Source organism: Chiloscyllium plagiosum, unplaced genomic scaffold (assembly GCF_037043375.1).
Source record: "Chiloscyllium plagiosum isolate Xiang-an unplaced genomic scaffold, Cpla_swu_hap1 HiC_scaffold_33, whole genome shotgun sequence".
NCBI lineage: Eukaryota > Metazoa > Chordata > Chondrichthyes > Orectolobiformes > Hemiscylliidae > Chiloscyllium > Chiloscyllium plagiosum.
The window spans coordinates 67,057,608-67,078,693 of record NW_028270171.1 but is presented as its reverse complement, the minus strand read 5'-3'; the positions used below and the strand labels follow the sequence as shown (position 1 = coordinate 67,078,693).

The 21,086-nt window shown below is 47.1% G+C and overlaps 1 protein-coding gene and 1 pseudogene across 1 annotated transcript in view; one reads left to right on the top strand and one right to left on the bottom strand.

Moving 5' to 3' along the window:
- LOC148141521 (NACHT, LRR and PYD domains-containing protein 3-like) overlaps positions 1-3,128 on the bottom strand; it is a 36,282-nt gene extending 33,154 nt beyond the window's left edge. The window contains exon 1 of the mRNA XM_087978417.1: positions 2,735-3,128. The gene's annotated coding sequence lies outside the window, so the exon portion shown is untranslated. The remainder of the gene's footprint in view (positions 1-2,734) is intronic.
- Positions 3,129-18,122: 14,994 nt separating this feature from the next.
- The window catches only part of LOC148141520 (putative G protein-coupled receptor 139), a 36,976-nt pseudogene continuing 34,012 nt past the window's right edge, over positions 18,123-21,086 (top strand).

Sequence of the window (21,086 nt, the reverse complement as noted above, 5' to 3'; positions counted from 1 at the left end):
CTGCCTGACCTCTCTGGGACCTCCATCCTCCCGGTGGGACACACACTGTCTGACCTCACTGCGACCTCCATCCTCCTCAGGGTCACACACTGTCTGACCTTACTGGGACCTCCATCCTCCCCGGGGTCACACACTGTCTGACTTTACTGGGACCGCCATCCTCCCCAGGAGACACACACTGCCTGACCTCTCTGGGACCTCCATTCTCCCAGGGGGTCACACACTGTCTGACCTTACTGGGACCGCCATCCTCCCCAGGAGACACACACGGCCTGACCTCTCTGGGACCTCCATCCTCCCGGGGGGGTCATACACTGTCTGACCTTACTGGGACCTCCATCCTCCCGGTGGGACACACACTGTCTGACCTCTCTGGGAGCTCCATCCTCCTGGGGTCACACACTGTCTGACCTCATTGGGACCTCCATCCTCCCCAGGAGACACACACTGCCTGACCTCTCTGGGACCTCCATTCTTTCAGGGGGTCACACACTGTCTGACCTCTCTGGGACCTCCATCCTCCCCGGGGTCATACACTGTCTGACCTCTCTGGGACCTCCATCCTCCCCGGGGTCATACACTGTCTGACCTCTCTGGAACCTCCATCCTCCCCGGGGTCATACACTGTCTGACCTCTCTGGGAGCTCCATCCTCCTGAGGTCACACACTGTCTGACCTCTCTGGGACCTCCATCCTCCCCAGGGGGTCACACACTGTCTGACCTCTCTGGGACCTCCATCCTCTCCGGGGTCATACACTGTCTGACCTCACTGGGACCTCCATCCTCCCGGGGTCACACACTGTCTGACCTCACTGGGACCTCCATCCTCCTGGGGTCACACACTGTCTGACCTCTCTGGGACCTCCATCCTCCCGGGGTCACACACTGTCTGACCTCTCTGGGACCTCCATCCTCCCGGGGTCACACACTGTCTGACCTCTCTGGGACCTCCATCCTCCCGGGGTCACACACTGTCTGACCTCTCTGGGACCTCCATCCTCCAGGGGCGTCACACACTGTCTGACCTCACTGGGACCTCCATCCTCCCGGGGTCACACACTGTCTGACCTCTCTGGGACCTCCATCCTCCCGGGGTCACACACTGTCTGACCTCTCTGGGATCTCCATCCTCCCGGGGTCACACACTGTCTGACCTCACTGGGATCTCCATCCTCTCGGGGTCACACACTGTCTGACCTCACTGGGACCTCCATCCTCCCGGGGTCACACACTGTCTGACCTCTCTGGGATCTCCATCCTCCCGGGGTCACACACTGTCTGACCTCACTGGGACCTCCATCCTCCACGGGGTCACACACTGTCTGACCTCTCTGGGACCTCCATCCTCCCGGGGTCACACACTGTCTGACCTCACTGGGACCTCCATCCTCCCCGGGGTCACACACTGTCTGACCTCTCTGGGACCTCCATCCTCCCGGGGTCACACACTGTCTGACCTCTCTGGGACCTCCATCCTCCCGGGGTCACACACTGTCTGACCTCTCTGGGACCTCCATCCTCCCCGGGGTCACACACTGTCTGACCTCTCTGGGACCTCCATCCTCCCGGGGTCACACACTGTCTGACCTCTCTGGGACCTCCATCCTCCCGGGGTCACACACTGTCTGACCTCTCTGGGACCTCCATCCTCCCGGGGTCACACACTGTCTGACCTCACTGGGACCTCCATCCTCCCGGGGTGACACACTGTCTGACCTCACTGGGTCCTCCATCCTCCCGGGGTCACACACTGTCTGACCTCACTGGGACCTCCATCCTCCCGGGGTCACACACGGTCTGACCTCATTGGGACCTCCATTCTCCCGGGGTCACACACTGTCTGACCTCTCTGGGACCTCCATCCTCCCGGGGTCACACACTGTCTGACCTCACTGGGACCTCCATCCTCCCGGGGTCACACACTGTCTGACCTCACTGGGACCTCCATTCTCCCGGGGTCACACACTGTCTGACCTCTCTGGGACCTCCATCCTCCCGGGGTCACACACTGTCTGACCTCACTGGGACCTCCATCCTCCCGGGGTCACACACTGTCTGACCTCACTGGGACCTCCATCCTCCCGGGGTCACACACTGTCTGACCTCACTGGGACCTCCATCCTCCCGGGGTCACACACTGTCTGACCTCACTGGGACCTCCATCCTCCCCGGGGTCACACACTGTCTGACCTCACTGGGACCTCCATTCTCCCGGGGTCACACACTGTCTGACCTCACTGGGACCTCCATTCTCCCGGGGTCACACACTGTCTGACCTCACTGGGACCTCCATTCTCCCGGGGTCACACACTGTCTGACCTCTCTGGGACCTCCATTCTCTCGGGGTCACACACTGTCTGACCTCTCTGGGACCTCCATCCTCCCGGGGTCACACACTGTCTGACCTCACTGGGACCTCCATCCTCCCAGGGTCACACACTGTCTGACCTCACTGGGACCTCCTCCTCCCGGGGTCACACACTGTCTGACCTCACTGGGACCTCCATTCTCCCGGGGTCACACACTGTCTGACCTCTCTGGGACCTCCATTCTCTCGGGGTCACACACTGTCTGACCTCTCTGGGACCTCCATCCTCCTGAAAAGTGAAAGTTGGTACTTTTTCCTTCAAACCATTAGATTCCCGGACCAGTCTGTGTTTATAATAACACTACAGCGTGACCACATATCCTCACGGTAACCTTCCCAGAAACAACATTCATCTCATTTCTCACCGTCTGCACAAGACACAAGACACCCGGAAATCTCCCGCTGACTGTAGCAAACACCAGCTTCCGGGTCCGCGTGGGCGTGGGCGGGGCTTCAGTCACCCGCTTTTCCGATTCGCCCACCAAGCTGCCACTCTACACTTTCAGTAGCCAATAGGAGGCCGAGGCGGCCCTTTGTCGTCACTGCGCGGGAGTTCTGAATGGTGATCTCTGAAAGGAGTGGGGTGGGCATTGGTATCAAATTGGAATGAGGGAGAGTGGGGCAGGTTAATGGAAATTCTGAAGCCGGGTCACTGATCTGCAACGTTTAGTCTGAGTTTCCCCCACAGATGCTGCCAGATCTGCTGACATTTTCCAGCAATTTCAGATTTTTCTTTTGATGTTCCAGCATCTACAGTTTTTTTTTGGAAGATTAGATTCCCAACAGCATGGAAACAGGCCCTTCAGCCCAACAAGTCCACACTGGCCCTCCAAAGAGTAACCCACCCAGACCCATTTCCCTCTGACTAATGCACCAAAGGCTATGGGTAATTTAGAAATGGCCAATTCACACGGTGGCACAGTGGTTAGCACTGCTGCCTCACACCGCCAGAGACCCGGGTTCCCGCCTCAGGCAACTGTCTGTGTGGAGTTTGCACGTTTGCCCCGTGTCTGCGTGGATTTCCTCTGGGTGCTCTGATTTCCTCCCACAGTCCAAAAATGTGCAGGTTAGGTGAATTGGCCATGCTAAATTGCCCGTAGTGTTAGGTGAAGGGGTAAATGTAGGGAATGGGTCTGGGTGGGTTGCTCTTCAGAGGGTCAGTGTGGACTTGTGGGGCCGAAGGGCCTGTTTCCACACTGTAAGTAATCTAATCTTTGGACTGTGGAAGGAAGCTGAAGCACCTGGAGGAAACCCACACAGACAGTTGCCAAGACTGGAATTGAACCTGGGTTCCTGGTGCTGTGACTCAGTAGTGCTAACCACTGAGCCATCGTGCCACATCATTCTTTGGTTCTTTTTGTTGAGGTTCAGTGGAGACCAGAGAATGAGGGAGCGAAGTAGAGAAAGAGAGAAGGAGACAGAGATTGGTTTTGAAATTGGAATGTGGGAGGTGGCCTCTTTGATATTTATTACAGCACAAATGCTACCTTCAACTCATCCCATCTTTGCCAGTCATCAAATATTCATCTACTTTTAATTCCATTTTCCAGGACTTGACCTTTAGCTTTCTATGCTGTGGTGCTACATTATCTTCCAAATGTTTCTTAAATGGTTGTCATGGTTCACACCTCTACCACCCTTTGAGGCAATGATTTCTGGATGCCCATCACTGTCTGGGTGAAAAACTTTTCTTTTAAATGTCCTGGCCCTTAATTTAAGTCTCTTCTCATTCCTCCAACCCCTCCAACCTCCAAGGAAAAGGTTTCCTCCTATCAACCCTCATGAATTTGTTGGCCACAATCCAGATCTCTCACTGCCTTCTTTGCTCTGAGGAAAACAATCCCAGCCTATTTAGTCTCTCTTCAAAACTGAATGTGGAGGAGCCAGAGTTGGACTTGTGTGGACAATGTTAAAAGAGGTTCTGGGATGGACAAAGTTAAAAGAAGTTCTAGGATTTACATATTAATGAAGCAAAACCTGCAACCCACTCTAAAGATGAAAGAGTTAACAAACCAGGTTTGTTCAATGTATCATTTCAGTTGCATGACACTAATCTTTCGCTATAAATTCTGTGTCCTGTGATCTTATACTCCACAACTACCCAATGAAGGGCTCCAAAGCTAGTGCTTCCAAATAAACCTGTTGGACTATAACCTGGTGTTGTGTGATTTTTAACTTCAAAACTGAAACAACTCCAGCTCAGACAACATCCTAGTGAAGCCCCTTTGTACTGTCTCTCATACAATCACATCCTTTCTATTGTGTCACAACCAGTACTGCACACAGTACTCCAGCTGTGGACTAACCATTGTCTTATGCAGTTCCCTAATCTCCTTGCTCTTGTATAAGCCTAGCCTGATAAAGCTAAATATCCCATATAGCTTCTTAATCACCTTATTTACCTACTTTGCTGCCTTCAAGGATCTATAGACATGCACACCAACATACTTCTGCACTTCCTGAAGTATTACCATTCATTGTGCACTCCCTTCCCTTGTTTGTCCTCACAAAATGCAGGCCCCCGCATGTTTCAGGATGAAATTCAATTGCAACTGCTCTGTAGTCGAAGGCTTTTGTTCCCATATTTACTATACTAATTTTCATATAGCCTACAAAGTTATTATTCAAACCTACATTTGTATTGAAATCATTACTGTATGCAAAAAACAGCAAGGAATTGGGGTTGTGCAAACAACTGGATTTAGAGGAACACTGACATCTTGGAACACACAAAAAACTGAAATCTTTGGAGAAACTCTGCAAGTCTGGCAGCATCTGTAGAGGGATCAGAGAGTTAACATTTCTAGTCCAGTGTAACTGGACGTTTAAGACAAGGATCTTTTCAACACAGGAATCAGCCTAGTGATTCTTCTCTGAACTGTATCCAGTGCAAGTATTATGCAAAATTAAGGATTGGAGTCCAGAGCAAATTTTGTTAAAGATTGTTTCGTCAATCACCAATACAGCCGGTATCGAACTCCACTGGGAATGGGTGACGTTCAATTGTACTTTTATTTTGATTGGTTCAGATTTGGATGTTGGTAAGCAATTGAACTGTTCCAACCCAATTGAAGGTGGACTTTCCGGGTGTGCACTGCCCTGGATACCAGCCTATGAGTTGTCTTATTCAATTCAGGCTGAATGGGACTCTTTTGCTGTCTCCAGTCAGCATACAGGCAGCAACTACAATGGTCTGCCAACCCATATCCTCGAAATGTTTACAATCATTTGGTTTGGTGTTGTTTTGGAGATTTGCAGAGGCTGATCCAGGGTCTGTCTATTCAGGATATGTCCTGAGTTCTCTCAGATATGCTCTGATATTGTCTTCATTCAAGTGGTTGAAGAGTATTGTGCTGGAAAAGCACACCTGGTCAGGCAGCATCCGAGGAGCAGGAGAAATGTGGATGTAAGTTCTTCAGCAGGAATGGCTTCATCCCTAATTCTCCTGCTCTCCGGATGCTGCCTGACCTGCTGTGCTTTTCCAACACCACACTCTTTGACTCTGATCTCCAGCATCTGCATTCACCTTCTTCATTCAAGTAATGTTTCCCTAGGCTCAGTTGGCCTGGGATGGTGTCCACTTCCATCGGAATAGCCTCTAACTCTAAGCTCAACTTGTCACATTTTCCAATGACAAAGCCAGATATATATATATATATATATATATACACACACGACAGTGGCAGTCAATGGCAGTTACTTGCAGTACCTGTTTGAAGTCCATTTGGGCTTCAGCTAGTAGATGCTTTTGCATGATTACATCATTAATCCCAGAAACCAAACAAACAGTCTCTCAATTTTTCACATGCCACTGCCAGTCATTTTAACCTCGTCAAAAATCCCAATATGTATTCCCCTGGTTTCAAATTGTCGAGTAAAACTGACAACATGTCAAAATGAAAGGAGTTTGGGATCATAATATTTCTTAACTAAATCCATCAACTCTTGAAAGGTTTTAGTATGTGGTGCCTCGTGGAAAGTCAGGATTCTAATAAATGAAAATGCTGTGGATCCACAAGCTGTCAGGAGAATTAGCCAATGCTTTTTATCTGCTCCAATGTCATTGGCTTGAAAAAAAAATCATTTCCACATACTGGGCCCAGGCTTTAAAGGCAATATTGAATGAGTCAAGCTTCCCAAATAGTGGCATGATGCCAAAAATGCTTACCTCAACTCAAAGACAACTGTTGTGAGTGAATGTCTTCAGGAGTGTATTTTTCTCTCAATGCTACCGAAATACTTCCACTAATACCAGTATCCTATCGCCAAGTCACCTTCTATTTAGCCATAGAAAATCATTGCCATCGATCCAGCTTCATCAGCGCCAGCTCCAAGAGGGGGCAGAACCTCTGACACTCCTATTTGTTTTCTTTTCCTTTCCCACACTCCCACTGCCCCCAAATGGGACTGAGCAGAAGTTGCCTATATTTTCCTCAAAAGGTCCATGGCTGTGTGTACATATATAGTGATACAGTAAAAAGACATCACTGTCTGAAGACTTTATTCTGCCTTTTCTATCAACAGGAGAAATATCCATGTGGTCAGTTAAACTTGAACAAGCCTGATAAATTGCTTGTGTCAACAAGTGAAGGAGAAGGAGTAGGGAGAGAAGGGTGGGATTAAATCAAAACGGAGTTGGTGGGAAAATGAAGCCCTTTATCCCTAAAGGCATTGCGAGCATTGGTGGACACGGCATCCTCCCTCTCCAAGGGCTTGAGTGTAACTGTAGAACAGGGACAGGCAGTGCGCAGGGATGACTCCTCTATGGCCTACTGCCTGGACCTGTTAATAACTAGCCTGACCAGTCCCAGGAGCAGGCCCACAAGAAACTCCTTTGAACTGCCACACCACTCCTCATTGGATGCCCAAAGATCAGATTGTGAGGCTGAAATGCAACTAAAAACATAACAAAAGCATTTTCAAGTAATTAGAAACAGAATGCAAACATCCACAACCAATATACACTTGGTCCATGGACTCCATAGTGCCTCAAAATAAGCAGTTGGGCTGGGAGTCTGTGAACTACCATAATCTGTGCATATGAGGAACTGTGGTGTGCAACACCCTCCACCTCAGATCCCCCAGGGAAAGAGGGATGACTCTGACTGGGAATTCCCACTGCCCAGTGGTAAACAGGAACACCAAGGTGTACCCAGGTGGTGTTTGAAAGAGTAGAGCTGAATGATGTGCAGCAGCAGTCTTTACAGAGCTTGCCATTTTGCCTCCCTGAAAGACATACAACACATATGGCTGAGGCAGCTCAGGCTGTAGGACACAGGCTCCCGAGAGGATTACCGCATTCTGGTAGCTATGTGAATTTCTGTCCAAACAATGGTACACATAGAGGGGATCCCACTGCACACATGAGCATCCTCCAACTGGAGCATGATGTGTTGGAGGTGATTTCCTCGAATTCCAGGAGCAGCAATTTCTGTTTTATATGCTGTTGCATTGTTTTGGAACTTTGAAAAAAAAGTCAAAACAACAGCAGTTTTAAAAGGGAGAAGAGCAGACAAAAGGAAGCACATGGTGAGGTCAGTGCAGGAGAGAGAGGGAGAAAGAAACTGACACCACAGTGTACCTGCACAGTTACTACCTTTGCTGTTTGAATTCATGTATCACTGGACATCGGTGTATGCCTGGGAAAATAAACAGCAAAATTCACAACTGATCTTGGAGGAACTGTTTGGGTGAAGTCACAGCACAGAAACAGATAAGTTAATCATTTTAAGTGTGTCTCACAGAAAGTCTGCTGTAGTGAGTAGAGCGGGTTCGTTCTTGATAATGTTTTTTGAGATATGTCTCTTAGAGTCATAGAGTCATAGAGGTGTACAGCATGGAAACAGACCCTTCGGTCCAACCCGTCCATGCCGACCAGATATCCCAATCCAATCTAGTCCCACCTGCCAGCACCCGGCCCATATTCCTCCAAACCCTTCCTATTCATATACCCATTCAAATGCCTCTTAAATGTTGCAATTGTACCAGCCTCCACCACTTCCTCTGGCAGCTCATTCCATACATGTACCACCCTCTGCATGAAAAAGTTGCTTTAGGTCTCTTTTATATCTTTCCCCTCTCACCCTAAACCTATGCCCTCTAGTTCTGGACTCCCTCACCCCAGGGAAAAGACTTTGTCTATTTATCCTATCCATGCCCCTCATAATTTTGTAAACCTCTATAAGGTCACCCCCTCAGCCTCCGACGCTCCAGGGAAAACAGACCCAGCCTGTTCAACCTCTCCCTATATTTGCCCTTTAATAAGGGCAGTAAGGACAAGCCAGAGAACTATAGACCAGTGAGCCTGATGTCAGTGGTGGGCAAGTTGTTGGAGGGAATCCTGAGGAACAGGATGTACATGTATTTGGAAAGGCAAGGACTGATTAGGGATAGCCAACATGGCTTTGTGCGTGGGAAATCATGCCTCACAAACTTGATTGAGTTTTTTGAAGAAGTAACAAAGAGGATTGATGAGGGCAGAGCGGGTGATGTGATCTAAATGGACTTCACTAAGGCGTTTGACAAGATTCCCCATGGGAGACTGGTGAGCAAGGTTAGATCTCACGGAATACAGGGAGAACTAGCCATTTGGATACAGAACTGGCTCAAAGGTAGAAGACAGAGGGTGGTGGTGGTGGAGGGTTGTGTTTCAGACTGGAGGCCTGTGACCAGTGGAGTGCCACAGGATCAGTGCTGGGTCCTCTATTTTTTATCATTTATATAAACGATTTGGATGCGAGCATAAGAGGTATAGTTAGTAAGTTTGTAGATGACATCAGAATTGGAGATGTAGTGGACAGCGAAGAAGGTTACCTCAGATTACAATGGGATCTTGACCAGATGGGCTAATGGGCTGAGAAGTGGCAGATGGAGTTTAATTCAGATAAATGCGAGGTGCTGCATTTTGGGAAAGCAAATCTTAGCAGGACTTATATACTTAATGGTAAGGTCCTAGCGAGTGTTGCTGAACAAAGAGTCCTTGGAGTGCAGGTTCATAGCTCCTTGAAAGTGGAGTCACAGATAGATAGGATAGTGAAGAAGGCGTTTGGTATACTTTCTGTTTTTGGTCAGAGTATTGAGTACAGGAGTTGGGAGGTCATGTTGCGGCTGTACAGGAAGTTGGTTAGACCACTGTTGGAATATTGCATGTGATTCTGGTCTTCTTCCTATCAGAAAGATGTTGTGAAACTTGAAAGATATCAGAAGAGATTGACAAGGATGTTGCCAGGGTTGGAGGATTTGAGCTAGAGGGAGAGGCTGAACAGGGCTGTTTTCCCTAGAGTGTCGGAGGCTGAGGGGTGACCTCATAGAGGTTTACAAAACAATGAGGGGCATGGATAGGATAAATAGACAAAGTCTTTTCCCTGGGGTCAGTGAGTCCAGAACTAGAGGGCATAGGTTTAGGGTGAGAGGGGAAAGATATAAAAGAGACCTAACGGGCAACTTTTTCGCACAGAGTATATGTGTATGGAATGAGCTGCCAGAGAAAGTGGGGAAGGCTGGCACAATTGTAACATTTAAAAGGCATTTGGATGGGTGTATGAATAGGAAGGGTTTGGAGGGATATGGGCCGGGTGCTGGCCGGTGGGATAAGATTGGGTTGGGATATCTGGTCAGCATGGATGGGTTGGACCGAAGGGTCTACTTCCATGCTGTACATCTCTATGACTCTATGTCTTTTCCGAACATTGCCATTTTTAAGTGTCAAATGGCAGTGGCCATGAGTTGGAAGTCCTGTGTGCCAATTACTGCAGCAACATCCAGACCAGGTCTCTGCTACCCAGCACATCCCCAACTCTAGTCTCTCCCATGCCCATGGCCCTCCAGACACTTGATGGTGAAGATGCTGCTTCTTGGGCAATGGATCTCTGATGATAACCACTACTTAGGAAGACCCGGAGTGAGACGTATATGTTCCAAACATTGAGGGGCATGGTTAAGTCCTGGTAAAAGACAGGCAGCATGCTGAGGGAGAGCTGAAACCCTCAGGGCCAATAAACAGGAGCTGCTGTAATTGAGGTCACGCACCTGACAGAAAAAATATGTCACTAGGGCTCACCATCTAAGAGGAGGCTCAATCTAAAGGTATTGCTGCAGAGTTTGAAGTTTGAAAGTTACCATCTGGGAATGAAGGGACACCAGCGACTGTTTACACAGCAACTCAGTCCAGGTTCAGAGAGCAGTTAGGCGAAAGTGAGGACTGCAGATGCTGGAGATCATAGTCGAGAGTATGGTGCTGCAAAAGCACAGCAGGTCAGGCAGCATCCGAGGAGCAGGAGAAGCGAATGTTTTTCACAAAAGCCCTTCAGCCAGAGTGAGGCTGGGAGCCTAGGGGCTGAAGAGATAAGTGGGAGAGGGGTGGGGCTAGGGGGAAGTTAGCTGAGAGTGTGATAGGTAAACAAAGGTGGGGGTAATGGTGATCGGTCAGAGGGGAGGGTGGAGCAGATAGGTGGGAAGAGGGTGGTGCTGAGTTGGAGGGTTGGAACTGGGTTAAGATGAGGGGAGGGGAAATGAGGAAACTGGTGAAATCCACATTGCTGCCATGGGGTTGGAGAGTCCTGAGGTGGAAGATGAGGCGTTCCTCCTCATTTACTGTATGCGTTGCTCTCGATGTGGTCTCCTCTTCATTGAGGAGACAGGATGCCTACTCACAAAGCACGTCAGAGATCAGCTCCAGAATACTCCATAAACCAACCCCACCACCACTACAACTCCCCTGCCCACTCTGCCAAGGACATGCAGGTCCTGGGCCTCCTCCATTGCCACTCCCTAACCACCTGATGCCTGGAGGAAGAACACCTTATGTTCTACCTCAGAATCCTCCAACCCCATGGCACCAATGTGGATTTCACCAGTTTCCTCATTTCCCCTCCCCCCACCTTAACCCAGTTCCAACATTCCAACTCAGCACCGCCCTCATGACCTGTCCTACCTGTCCATCTTCCTTCCCACCTATCTGCTCCACCCTCCTCTCCGATCTATCACCATTACCCCACCTTCGTCTACCTATCACACTCTCAGCTACCTTCCCCCCAGCTCCACCCCTCTCCTATTTATCTCTCCACCCACTAGGCTCCCAACCTCATTCCTGATGAAGGGCTTTTGCCTGAACCGTTGATTCTCCTGCTCCTTCAGACATCCTGAAAAGTGACCCAAATCAACAGCAATTAGGGCTGGGCGATAATTGTGGCTGAGCTCAAGGTGCCAACAACTCAGGAACCACATTATTTTAATAACATGCATCAGATCAGGCAAGGAGCTGCTACCATGAGCTTCTCAACATGTGAATACAGTGCCATATACCAGTTTCAATCAGCAGTAACTTTAAGCTGAGAAATACACAGCCCCATCCCAGCAGTTTCAGCAGAGTGAGTGCTGCCTTGGTATAGATTACGATTTGTGGGAGGCAATGTTGGACTGGGGTGGACAAAGTTAAAAATCACACAACACCAAAGAACAAAGAAAATTGCAGCATAGATACAGGCCCTTCGGCCCTCCAAGCCTGTGCCGATCCAGATCCTCCATCTAAATCTGTCACCTATTTTCTAAGGATCTGTATCCCTCGGCTCCCTGCCCATTCATGTATCAGTCCAGATACATCTTAAATGATGTTATCGTGCCCGCCTCTACCACCTCCACTGGCAACACATGCCAGGCATCCACCACCCCCTCCATAAAGAACTTTCCATGCATATCTCCCTTAAACATTTCCCCTCTCACCTTGAATTCGTTACCCCTAATAATTGAGTTCTCCACTCTGGGAAAAAAAGCTTCTTGCTATCCACCCTGTCTATGTCTCTCATGATTTTGTATACCTCAGTCAGATCCCCCCTCAACCTCTGTCTTTCTAATGAAAATAATCCTAATCTACTAAATATCTTTTCATAGCTTGCGTCCTCCATACCAGGCACCATCCTTGTGAACAACCTTTGCACCATCTCCAAAGCATCCACATCGTTTTGGTAACGTGGTGACCAGAACTACTGTACGCAGTATTCCAAATGTGGCCAAACCAAAGTCTTATACAATTATAACATGACCTGCCAACTCTTGTACTCAATACCCCATCTGATGAAAGAAAGCATGCCATATGCCTCTTGACCATTCTATTGACATTGCCGGTGCACACTTGTGAAATGAAACCTTATTCCTAACCTCACTGCTCTTGACTTCCTGGACACTGGAATGACAATTTAGGTTCCCATCCCCAGGCTGAATTAGTTTAAACATTTCCGAAAGGCATTTGCAGGTATCCCCCCCAGGATATTGGTAGCCCTCTGGTCCAGGTGTAGACCATCCTGTTTGTAGAGGTCCCACCTACACCAGAAAGAGTCCTAATTATCCAAGTATCCGAAACCCTCCCTCCTTCACCATCTGTGTAGCCACGTGTTCAACTCTTCTCTCTCCCTATTCTTCACCTTGCTAGCACGTGGCATGGGAGACAAACCAGAGATATCAATTATATTTGTTCAAGCTCTAAGCTTCCACCATAGCTCCCTGAATTTCTGCCTTAAATCCCCATCCCTTTTCCTACCTATATCATTAGTGCCTATGTAGACCACGACTTGGGGCTACTCCCTCAACCCCTCAGGATTCCCAAAAACGTGATCCGAGACATCAAAAACCCTGGGAGGCACCACACCAACGGTGAGTATCTATCGTTCTCACAGAACCTCCTATCTGTCCCTCTAACTATGGAGTCCCCAGTGACTAATGCTTTGCTCCTCTCCCCCTTTTCCTTCTGAGTAACAGGGACAGACTCCATGCTACAGACCTGTACCCCATGCCTTACCCGTGGCAATTTGTCCCCCCCAACAGTATTCAAAATGCTATACTTGTTATTGAGGGGAACAGCCACAGGGAATGCCTGCACTGCCTGCTAGTTCCCTTTCCGTCCGCTGACTGTAACCCATCGGCCTATTTCTTTTACCTGATGTGTAACTACCTCCCTGTAACTCCTCTCCACCTCCTGAATGATCCGAAGTTCATTCACCTCAGCTCTAGTTCCCTAACGTGGTTTTTGTGGAGCTGGAGTTGGGTGCACTTCCCACAGAGAAAGTCAACGGGGACACTCATGGTGACCCTCACCTCCCACATTCCGCAGGGGGACCATACAACTGTCCTAACCACCATTCCCACTATTTTGAATTCCCAAAGAGACTATTGAAAAATAAGGAATAAAAATAATACTAGTTACCTTACCAATCCAACGCATGGAGCTTTTTTTTTGGTTAGAGGATGAGGATGGGTGGGAGACACTACTTAAGTAGTGTTTCGGGTAACGCACCGAACAAATACATTACTTCACTTACTCAGCTCCTGCTCAGCATGTGCTCTGCCTCGTCACAAGTTTTTAAGGAGGCGATGTTCCTTCCCAGCAGCCCTCTGGTCATTGCTCCCGCTCCTCCTGCTGCAAAACAAAATGGGGCAGCTAAACAAAAATGCAGCTTTCTCTGGTCCTGCTCCCAATTTTAGATTCAACCAGTTAGTTTATACTGAGTTAGAAACCGGAATCACATTAATGGTCTCAGTGAGTTTATTTATTACACGATACAATGGGGAGTGACTTTCAGTTTGAAAGCGAATTGAGGGGCTTGGGGTAATTTATATATAAAGTAACAGGTTACAGGCTGGAATCTAATCAAGGTGGTCTACATACAGAATAACTGATACCCGGGATTGAGTTACAGACTGGAATCTAATCGAGGATTTTGGGGTGGTTTCCATACAGAATAACGGAACCTGACCCAGGTGTGTGAATATCCTATGTTAGTCTGACATCCAGGAATTGTTTAATGGAGCTTGCTTTGCATTCCAAGGACTCAAATATCGCCATTTCATCTGTCTCCCATCAAAATTCACAGGACAGTGACTAGAGGCTATACGAAGAGAAATACTGTTTCTGTAATACCTTCTGTACACAGAACACTCCTGGGTTTGATACAGCAAAAATCTATCTCCACTCCATCCTCATCAAACACTCCCAAGACAGGGACAGCATGTGTTAGGTAGAGAATAACATCCCACCTCTACCTTGTTCCCATCAAACATTCCTTGGCCACGGGTTTGAAATGCAATCTCCACACTATCCGATAACAGTAGGTCAGTCACTGAATTTTGTTTAATCATTTAGGGAGCTAGTCAGTTTCATGAGGTCTCTCCCCCCTCTCTCTCTCTCTGTCTCTCTCACTCATCGACACGCACACGCCCAGACACACACACACACACACATATTGTCGCTATCCTTCCATTTGTGTCTCCTTAATTCTCCCATTCTCTTTTCCTCTCACTTCTCTACATCCCTCCCTGAACTTTCTCTTGTTGTTTTCAGAGAGTACATGACACCATTACAATGTTAAGTCAGACTGTGCCATGTGGGTAATGGTGTTTGCTGTGCCATGGAGGGTAGAGGACTGGCCAGTGGTCAGTTAACAGTGTCATTTCCAGCTTGGTGAGCTAGTACCAAGTGAAGCTGCCAGAAGGGTCACTGCTAAAACCACCTGCAAATATAATCAATATCAATGATTAGCCAAAGGGAACAAATGTAATGTCTCCAGGTTCACTGACAAGTCCAATGCTGAGTGGGAGAGAAAGTTGTGGGGATGATCAAAGAGGGCTGTAAACAGATATGGACAGCTTCACTGAGTGGGCATGGAATTGGCAGATGGAATATAATGTCGACAAATGGCCGTTGCAGCAGCCAAGTCCACCCTTTGAGACTGCCATTGGGGATTTGTCTCTGAGGGAGGGCAGTGTAGATCAAACAGAGGGATATGAAGATGGGAACTGTGCACAGTGTGTTGTCTAACTGAGGGATATGGAGATGAGAGGTGTGCACAGTGCTCCCAATGTGGGTCGAACTGAGGGATATAGAGATGGGAACTGTGCACAGTGCTGAAATCCATGTACATCCTATCCGCTTTCTGCAAAGACCATTCCCTCCATGACTACCTGGTCAAGAACATGCCCCCTAACAACCCACCCTCCCCTCCGTGCACCTTCCCCTGCCACTGCAGGAATTGCAAAACCTGCGCCCACACCTCCCTCCTCACCTCCATTCAAGGTCCCAAAGGAGCCTTCCACATCCATCAAACTTTCACCAGCACTTCTACACATGCCTTTTATTATATCCGTTGCTCCTGACGCGGTCTCTTCTACATTAGGAAGACTGGACGCTTTCTCACAGAGTACTTCAGGGAACATCTCTTGGACACCCGCACCAATCAACCCCACTGCTCTGTGGCCGAACATTTCGACTCCCCCTCCCACTTTACCAAGGACGTGCAGATACTGGGCCTTCTCCACTGCTACTACCATACCACCTAACGCCTGGAGGAAAAACGCCTCATCTTCCACCTTGGGACCCTTCAATCACATGGCATCAATGTGGACTTCACCAGTTTCCTCATTTCCCCTCCCCCTACCTTACCCCAGTTCCAACCTTCCAGCTCAGCACCATCTTCATGACCTGTCACATCTGTCCACCTTCCTTCCCACCTATTAGCTCCGCCCTCCTCTCAGATCTATCACCTTTACCCCCACCTCCATTTACCTATTGCACTCTCAGCTACCTTCCCCCCAGCCCCACACCCTTCCTATTTATCTCTCCATCCCTGAGGCTCCCAGACTCATTTGTGATGAAGGGCTTTTGCCTAAAACATCAATTTTCCTGCTCCTCGGATGCTGCCTGGCCTGCTATGCTTTTCCAGCATCACACTGTACACAGTTCCCTACTCCATATTCCTCAGTTAAACCCAGACTGGCAGCACTGTGCATTGTTACCATTACCATAACCCTTGCCTCAAGCTGTTTTGAACACAATTGGAAAGTCACAAGTCCTTTACATTGCCAATAATGAGCACATTCTCTTTCCGTTATCCAGCTGAAAGTAAAACTTGCGAGGATATTAGAGGTGCCTGCACATAGTACACCTGCCTGAACACAGAACCGGTGAGCTCTGAAATCTGCCCCCATTTGGAGAAATACTGCATCAAATATCCTTATCCAAAAGATAACGTGTCCCTCTCCAGGACATGACCCTGATCCTGCTACACCTTCCCTGTGGTATCCCAGTCCCCACCCGCTGTCCGTTTGCTGACATTCCCGGTTCCTGCACTTCTGACCCACTGCTTCCCGAATGCTCCGAATAAAATTCACTGCATTGATCATCGCCTCTTGTCTTCTCTCAACTCCCACTGATGTGTGTGTGTGTCTGTGTGTGTGAAAGAGAGAGAATGCGTGTATGAGGGAATCAGCTCAGCTCAGTTGGTGGTATTGTTGGTTTACAGAGTAGTGTGATGCCAACAGTGTAGGTTCAATTCTTCTCACTGGTTTGAGGTTACCATGAAGAATTCACTTTCTCAATTTCTTCTCTTGCTTGATGTCTGTTGGCTCTCAGTTTAAATTAGCACCTTAATTCTGAAAGTTTGTAATTTCACACCGAATGTCCATAACCAACTATGTGCAAGTCAACTGAAATGAGGCTTTGTTGTTCCAGTTCATGTCAGAAAATGTGTCACAGTTCTGAAAGAAAAGAAAATTGAAATTGTTGGAGAGAAACCCAACAAGTCTGGCCGCATCTGAACAGAGAGAGACAGAAATATTTTTTTGTCTCCAATATAATTTTTTTCAGGTCAGGATCATATCAGACTCGATTTGTTTGCTGTGTTTGTCTGCTCAGATGCTGCCTCATCTGCATTTCTCCACCATTTTCTGTTTATGTTTCACATTTCCATTACTCTGAACATTTTGCTTTTCTTGCTCGGTCTATATGTTGAACTTGGTTAGATTTGGAGAATATTGTTTGTTCCTGTTCCCAACACCCAGTTGTTGTACCAGTGACACGAGTAAAGACATTTTAGAGGCAGTTGCACTTCATGAAACAAAAGGAATAGATTATTGATGATTGCACACTCTGTGTCTTCCACTCAACAAGATTGTCTCCCCAGGCTCTGAAAGCTTTTCATCGATAGCACAGAATAATTGCAGAAAAGATGGTGATCACCCAGCCTATCATCTCTGCACCAGCTTAGAATGAGTTACATATCTGTTGTTATTGTCATGTAGTCTCCCTTTTCCCCTACACATTTTGTTATCTGCGCCTACTTTTTTGAATGACCAGTGCAGATACGAACAATCTTACCGATCTGCATACCCAATATTAAATAGTGGACATATAACATGTTCATCCCTCTATTGAATGTTATCCTTTTCTGTTCACATTGTTGTTCAGCATTCCATCTCCCAAATATAGTCTGTTTCCTTGCTATACATTATATTTAAATCCGTTTGTCAGAAACAGTGATGTTAAAATACTGGTGACTGGGGAATATGATTGTACTCCCCTCCAATCTCCACAGCCACTCTCCCCATTTCTTTCTGTTTCCCAATCAATATCAAATTCATTCTGTCTCTGCCTCATTAATTCATAGGTTTTCACAAATACGTTCATTGTACATGTTAAACTTGGCTTTGGACTGAAGTCCAAATATTACTGCTTTAAAGAAAATAAATTGCAAAGAGAAGTTTGTCAATTTTTAAAACAATAAGTAACTAAAGCACATTGTGCCTTGAAGTTACAAAGTTGCCTTACTAAAGCAGTTAAAGGAATGTCCAGACATATCCAAACTTCTTCTGTACGGTCAGGGCAAATATGCCCAATGGCATTCTTTTGGTTGGTGGTTGTTCCAGTGGAGGAAAAATAAACACAATAACAACCTTATGACTGTGTTCTTTTCTTTGTGTGGAGGGGGCATGTGCAAAAAGAAAATATCCATCATTCTCCCTCAAAACAACTTTGTCCATCATTTGCCAATGGAATGTAAGACTGATAGCCAGCAAAGTCAAAAGAATAAAGAGAGCAAATAAAATAACAGCATGGAACAGTACATTCGGCTCTCCAAACCTGCGCTGATCCATCATCTACCTAAACCTGTCACGTATATTCTAAGGGTGTCTATCCCTCTGCTCACTGTCCAATCATGTGTCTGTCTAGGTACATCTTAGATGATGCTTTCATGCCCGCCTCCACTATCTCCAATAGTAACGCATTCCAGGCATCCACCACCCTCTGCGTAAAGACCATTACACGCATATCTCCCTTAAACATTTCCCCTCTCATGTTGAACTCATGACCCCTATAATTGAATCCCCCACTCTGGTAAAACGCTTCTTGTTATCCACCCTATCTATACCTCATGATTTTGTGGACCTCAATCAGGTATGCCCTCAACCTCTGTCTTTCTAATGAAAATAATCCTAATCTAATCAACCTGTCTTTATAGCTAGCACCCTCCATACCAGGCAACATCCTCTGCACCCTCCCCAAAGCATCCACGTCCTTTTGGTAATGTGGCGACCAGAACAGTGTGCAATATTCAAATGTGGCCAAACCAAAGTCCTATACAACTGTAACATGACCTGGCAATTCTTGTATTTAATACCCCATCCGATGATGGAAAGCATGCCGTATGCCTTCTTTATCACTCTATCGACCTGCATTGCCAACTTCAGTGTACAATGGACCTGAACACCCAGATCTCTCTGTGCATCAATTTTCCCCACGGCTCTCCATTTACCATACATTTCGCTATTGAATTAGATCTTCCAAAATGCATCACCTCACATTTGCCCAGATTGAACTCCATCTGCTATTTTTTTGCCCAACTCTCCAATCTATCTATATTCCGCTGCATTCTCTGACAGTTCCCTTCATGATCAGCTGCTCCACCAATATTAGTGTCAGATGACTTGCTAATCAGATCACCTATACCTTCGTCTCGATCATTTATGTACATCACAAACAACAGTGGTCCCAACACGGATCCCTGTGGAATACCACTGGTCACAGTTCTCCATTTTGAGAAACTCCCTTCCACTACTACGCTCTATCTCTTGTTGCCCAGCCAATTCTCTATTCATTTAGTTTGTACACCCTGGACCCCATGCGACTTCACTTTCTCCCTCAGCCTACCATGGAAAACATAAACAAATGCCTTACTAAAGTCAATGCATTTGACATCTACAGCTCTGCCCATATCAATCATTTTTGTTGCTTACAGTCATAGCCATTACAGACATAGAGACATACAGCATGGAAGTAGACCTTTTGGTCCAACTTATCCATATTCCTGAAAGAATGCTATTAATTTGGTAAGTCTTGACCTTCCCTGCACAAACTTTGTTGCCAATCACTGATAAGCCCATTTTCTTCCAAATGGGAATAGATCCAACCCTCAGTATCTTCTCCAGCAGCTTCTCTACCACTGATATCAGGCTCACTGGTCTATAATTACCTGGATTATCCCGGCGACCCTTCTTATTCTGGATTAGTGGTGCTGGAAAAGCACAGCAGTTTAGGCAGCATCTGAGGAGCAGTAAAATCAACGTTTTGGGCAAAAGCCCTTCATCAGGAAAGGGGACAACATTAGCAATTCTCTAATCCTCAGGGACCTTACTCATGTTAATGATGCTGCAAAGTTATCTGTTTAGGCCCCACCTATTTCCTTTCTTGCTTCTCTCACAACCTGAGATAGATCTCACCTGGACCTGAGGACTTTTCCACCTTAATGCCTTTTCAAATACCCAAAACTTCCTCCTTCCTTATGCCAACTTGACCGAGAGCAATCGAACATCTATCCCTAACCTCAACAGCCATCATGTTGGACAGCAAAGAGGGTTACCTCAGATTATAACAGGATCTTGATCAGATGGGCCAATGGGCTGAGAAGTGCAGATGGAGTTTAATTTAGATAAATGCGAGGTGCTGCATTTTGGGAAAGCAAATCTAAGCAAGACTTATGCACTTAATGAGAAGGTCCAAGGGAGTGTTGCTGAACAAAGAGACCTTGGAGTGCAGGTTCATAGCTCCTTGAAAGTGGAGTCACACGTAGATAGGATAGTGAAGAAGGCGTTTGGTAGGCTTTCTTTTATTGGTCAGAGTATTGAGTACAGGAGTTGGGAGGTCATGTTGCAGCTGTACAGGATGTTGGTTAGGCAACTGTTAGAATATTGTGTGCAATTCTGGTATCCTTCCTATTGGAAAGATGTTGTGAAACTTGAAAGGGTTCAGAAAAGGTTTACAAGGATGTTGCTAGGGTTGGAGGATTTGAGCTGTAGGGAGAGGGTGAACAGGCTGGGGCTGTTTTCCCTGGAGCGTCAGAGGCTGAGGGGTGACCTTATAGAGGTTTATAAAATTATGAGGGGCATGGAGAGGGTAAATAAACAAAGTCTGTTCCCTGGGGTTGGGGAGTCCAGAACTAGAAGGCATAGGTTTAGGATGAGAGGGGAAAGATTATAAAAGAGACCTAAGGGGCAACGTGTTCAAGCAGAGGGTGGTACGGTTATGGAATGAGCTGTCAGAGGAAGTGGTGGAGGCTGGTACAGTTGCAACACTTAAGAGGCATTTGAATGGGTGTATGAATAAGAAGAGTTTTGAGGGATATGGGCCGAGTGTTGGCAGGTGGGACTAGATTGGGTTGGGATATCTGGTCGGCATGGACGGGTTGGACCGAAGGGTCTGTTTCCATGCTGTACACCTCTATGGCTCTATAACTCTATGTCTCTCTCCTCAGTGAATACTGATGCAGGGTATTCATGAAAAATCTCACCCATTTCCTCTGACTCCATGCCTAACTTTACTCCTTTGTCCTTGAGTAGGCCAACCCCTTCTCTAGTTACTCTCTTTCACCTTATATATGAATAAAAGGCTCTGGGATT